The 5,094-nt window shown below is 41.5% G+C and overlaps 1 protein-coding gene and 1 long non-coding RNA gene across 2 annotated transcripts in view; both read left to right on the forward strand.

The window, feature by feature from the left end:
• Window positions 1-2,637, forward strand: part of ndufc1 (NADH:ubiquinone oxidoreductase subunit C1) — a 16,498-nt gene extending 13,861 nt beyond the window's left edge. The window contains exon 4 of the mRNA XM_019867199.1: window positions 2,528-2,637. The gene's annotated coding sequence lies outside the window, so the exon portion shown is untranslated. The remainder of the gene's footprint in view (window positions 1-2,527) is intronic.
• A 690-nt stretch (window positions 2,638-3,327) lies between these two features.
• The window catches only part of LOC109514297 (uncharacterized), a 2,670-nt gene continuing 903 nt past the window's right edge, over window positions 3,328-5,094 (forward strand). Inside the window, exons 1-2 of the long non-coding RNA XR_002167961.1 lie at window positions 3,328-3,737; window positions 4,471-4,894. This is a non-coding gene — a long non-coding RNA (uncharacterized LOC109514297). The remainder of the gene's footprint in view (window positions 3,738-4,470; window positions 4,895-5,094) is intronic.

Raw genomic sequence — 5,094 nt, forward strand, 5'->3', positions numbered from 1 at the left:
ATCTACGAAACTTTAAAAAACAAGGCATCGATTCAACTCCTGATGACAAGCCACCATCCAGCGAGGAAGCAATGCAAATGGCAACAAAAATCCGTCAGTATGCACAAGAATTACCAGACAGCGGTGATCAACGGGACAGTTATTTGCAACTAGCAAGAAAACTGTATGACGCGCAGGCAAACATTGTCATAAAGAATGCATCCAACAAAACAATCCAAAATACACATTTTTTTCCCAAGACCAAAAAAATAAACATTAAAATACTGTACGTATTTTACTGTTGTGATTTTTTTTTTTGGGGTACACCTGTATTGCAGTTTTTGTTGTATAAACAGTTTTTGGACAGTATATTTTTGTATTTTATTGATTGTGTTGTTCCACGTGCATTTTGTCAACATAATTGCAGGTTCATAAAGGACATGTACCATGCTCATTTCCCAAATGAGGAATTTCTGTTATCAGGACAGATTGGACAGCACAAACACGAGTCCGTACTAGAGAACATTTACTGTATATATATATCTCAAATTTGTATTTTCCGTAATTTTCAGGAAGGTCCACTTTCATCTCTGCTTTGAGCAGTAGGTGCGGGACACCCTGAACCAGTTGCCAGCCAATCACAGGGCACACACAGACGAATAACCATCCACACTCACACCTAGGACAATTTTGAGTGTTCAATCAGCCTGCCATGCATGTTTTTGGAATGCGGAAGGAAACTGGAGTACCCGGAGAAAACCCATGCAGGCTCAGGGGAGAACATGCAAACTCCACACACGGAGGCTGGAATTGAACCCGGTACCACTGTGAAGTCTACGTGCTAACCACTGGTTCACCGTGCTGCCTTTATTGAACTAATACAAATAAAACATTTGAAGTTGTTTCACTGTCAGTTACTATTACACTGCGTTTTACTGATGATTTTAATTTTTGCTGGGGTATTAGTTCCTATTTTTTATTCTTTTAAAGTTGTCAAATTACCGCATTAATTGCGATAAATTTATTACAGTCCCGTTTAGCGCGTTATGTTTTTTAAGAGTGTTAATCTAATATTTAATCTCTGCCTTAATATTTTCTGTAGGTGGGTTGCCTTTTTCTAATAGCCCTTTTTACGTGTTGGCTTCCTGTGTTTGAGTTGTTGAGGGTGAGGAAACAACTGTCAGTCACAGCCTGAAGCAGACATTGATTGGTTGCCATTATGTTGAGGCTTGTTTAGCCGAAGCTGATAGGCTCCCATTGGAGTTGGGCGGAGTAAGCAGCAGTGAGGTGTGGAGAGGTGAAAATGGAAGAGGATGTGAGAGTTCTCTGCACAATGAATGGAAAATTTACATTCCAAAAACGCCCTGATGACACAATTGATAAACGTAGTGTTGTATCTAATTTGTAAGGAGTTTGCTTACCACCGAAGCAGCTCAAATTTAGCCTCCCACATCAATGCAAAGCACCCAGTCGCGAGTGCAGCCACATCTAACATTAGCAAGCAAAGCATTAGCAATATAGCGAGCGAGTCATACATACCAAAGCTCTTCGGCAAACTAAACTGGAGAACAGCCCACGTACGCGGCATAGTTGATGTGTCCTCTGTAGACTACTCGAAGTGATTGATGTTTATTTCAGCACTTTTAGTTTGTCATGATGAACAGTGTTATTTTTGAAGTGCTAACTTACAGCACTGTGATTTAAGGGTCTGGTTTATTTATTGCTTATTTTCTGAAGCAAGTTCAGTGTTGCATACTTGTATTGCTCAGAAAAGTGTTCTTATTGTTTTTGATCTGTAAACCTAAGCACTTTTTAAGGACCTGATGTTCTATTTTATTTTATTTTTTGTAATTATTTGGAGATTCACAAAACATACAACACAGTGATATTCCCCCTCGTGGTCGAAACTAAAGGTTCCAGGTTGGACTTTGACTAGTCTCAAATCCAGCAGAATGTAAATGGGGACTGCATCTGTCAAAGTCTGCTGAAAAACAATCAAATACTTTATGCCACTTTTTCTTTTATCTTTTGATCTGCCTCAAAAATGTAATGAATTTAAAATGAAAATAGGGGTTTTCTCAGTAATTTTTAGATGAGATTAAAATATAGATTAATTCGATCAATTAATTACAGTCCCTAATTAATTAATTGCACATTTTTTTAATCGCTTGACAACACTACTTTTAAAGTGACACTAAATAACTGACCAGCTTTTCCAGCTGCTGCTTTTTGCAAACAAAGTTCTTTGCAAATATATCCTCAGCCACTGTCAATCTTCACATGATATGAAACTATGGTATGCCAAGTCTGTGCTTTTGCGACCAACTGAAAAAGTAACAGTAAAAGTAGTTCTTGAAAATATCATTCGACTGTTCATGCTTTTCCACACTGCACTGTGAATGTCTACGTGATGTGTTCATTTGGTCATATTTTATGACCAATTTATGCATAAATCCAGGTAATTCCACAGTGTTAATATACTCTCTCATGTGTGTGTCTTTGTGTATAATTAATGGATGAGCAAATAAAATGTGATTTGTTTTTCTAGTGGCGGGGGTCACCATGGACTTCAGGACCTGTTTTTGTCTTCGTGAGTTTTCACAGTGAATTCTGCAATAAATAATTTGTCATGTGAAATAAAAATGAATTGGGCTCTTATTCTTCTATATAGCACTGGACTCCCTCAAAAGAGCATCAAATAGCTGCGGCTCAGGTTCTGACCAAAACAAAGAGATCAGAACATAGAACTGCAGGTCTCGTCTTTACACTGGCTCCTAGTTAGCTATGGAATAGACTTTAAAGGTGTGCAACTGGTCAGGGGAGGCGATATAGGCAGATTTTCTTCATCGCTTTTAAAATGCCAGTTTTAATGCATTAGAACTGACAAGCCACGTATTGAGTAATTCAACATACTATTGACATACTTTTTTTTCATTCATTTCAGACATTTTTATTCAATTATATAACAAATGTAGAACATCCATCAATTTCCTGAACCGCTTTATCCTCACAAGGGTCACTGGGGGTGCCGGAACCTATCCCAGCTGTCTTCGGGCAGTAGACAGGGGACACCCTGAACCGGTTGCCAGCCAATCTCAGGACACACAGAGATGAACAACCATCCGAGCTCACACTGACACCTAAGGACAATTTATAGTGTTCAATCAGCCTGCCATGCATGTTTTTGGAATGTGGGAGGAAACCGGAGTACCCGGAGAAAACCCACGCAGGCACGGAGAGAACATGCAAACTCCACACAGGAAGGCCGATGCTGAAATCAAACCCAATACCTCTGCACTGTGAGGTCGTCGTGCTAACCACTGGACCACTCGGCCGCCCACATGTAGAACAATATGCTGTTTCAAAGTGCTCTATAAATACAGTTGAGTTGAGTAAATAACACTGAGTGAGTAAAAATGGAGCCCTCAGGAATAATGAATCCGCCTTAAAATGTAAACAGTTTTAAAGTTAATGCGATTGATCCCTGCATTCGTCATGTGGCTGCCGGCTAGTTCGTAGCGGTTAAACAAGGTAGACTATGCAAGCTCTGCTTGTATTTTCATACTTTCCACTTGGGTTCAACTTGTTTAAATGATTCAAAAGATTTGTTTTATTGCCTTGTTTTTGACAACACACTGCACAACAGCTTTCTCTTCCATATCGCTCTGTAGATCCCGCCACAACAGTGATGGGGAGGACTTCTCGTCTAAAAAAGCTTCATCTTCGGAACTCGTGGCGAGTCATCAGCGGCACGTTTAGTCATTGTTACAATTACTTTGTTTACTACCACTTTCATTTATTGGTCAATTTTCTTGACTTCAACTTGCAAACCAAAGTTAGAAGGAAAAGCTGGACTCTGGCTACAGCCGCGAACATTTCCGCCTCTGAGGGAGTAAATACACATTCACAGCTTCCTGTGGTCATGTAATATCAGTTACATAAGCACTTTCTGCCACTTGGCGACGATGGGGCAAATGCCAGTTATTGACCTGTACACAATAAGTAGAAAAAGGAAACCAAACAGCAAAACTCATAAGTAAACATGAAAAAAATAAACCTAAAACAAAAACAGAAATCCAAGTGGGTGCCAAACCTCACCAAAAGAGAATGAAGACCCTGTCTTCTTTTGCGGTCTCCCTGACTTCACTGTCCCTCCACTTAAAGCATTTCATTGCTTCACTTTTTTTTTTCTAAACTTGAAGTAGGCAGTAATCTTTCTTTTCATGGAACTTGGCTTGTAAAGAGAACATCAAAATTCAATAACCACATTATTAAACTTGTGTATGGTGGGTCTGGTTTCATGTGAGGAATGGAATTTCGACCCAGAAGCAGACATGACACAAAAGTTGAAAAGTAAAGTTCTTTATTACCAAAATACAATGGAACAGGGCTTGATGCAGAAGACAAGGAAGAAGGCAGAAATTAGCACTGAGAGAAAGCTTGACATACTGACCAAGCGTCACTGAGTAACTTGAGTTTATGATGTCACAGTATCAGAGACTGCAAACAACCCCGGAACATGCTGGTGGACACTGGCAGTAAGGGATGCCATCAAACTGAAGAAGGAGTCCTATCAGGCCTTTATGGCCTGTGGGACTCCAGAGGCAGCTGATGGCCAAGTGGGAAAGCAGCTTCAGCGGTTGCCGAGGGAAAAACCCGGGCATGGGAAGAAATCGGTGAGGCCTAGGAAGCTGACTTCCGGACGGCTTCAAGGAAATTCTGGTCCACCATCCGACGTCTCAAGAGGGGGAAGCAGTGCACCATTAACACTGTGTACAGTGGGGATGGGGGGGCGCTGCTGACCTCGACTCTGGACATTGTGAGTCGGTGAGCAAACTTCGAAGACCTCCTCAAATCCATCAACACACCTTCCTTAGAATCTGAGGACTCTGAAGTGCACTCTCCTACCTCTGAGGTAGTGATGTGCCCGACTGTGCCGAGGCTCCGATGCGTGTGCCGAGTAAACCGGAAGAAAATCTGCGAAGCGCGCTTCGAGGCATGTGTCGATTTCGCTTGTGGCCACGCCCGATGCCTCGGAACGCGCGTTGCTCCGCCCGAAGCTTCGCGAGACGGGACTCCTATGTCACCGCCAACAAATAGATTCGCGGGTGATTC

Source organism: Hippocampus comes, unplaced genomic scaffold (genome assembly GCF_001891065.2).
Source record: "Hippocampus comes isolate QL1 unplaced genomic scaffold, H_comes_QL1_v1.1 scaffold2, whole genome shotgun sequence".
NCBI classification, from domain to species: domain Eukaryota; kingdom Metazoa; phylum Chordata; class Actinopteri; order Syngnathiformes; family Syngnathidae; genus Hippocampus; species Hippocampus comes.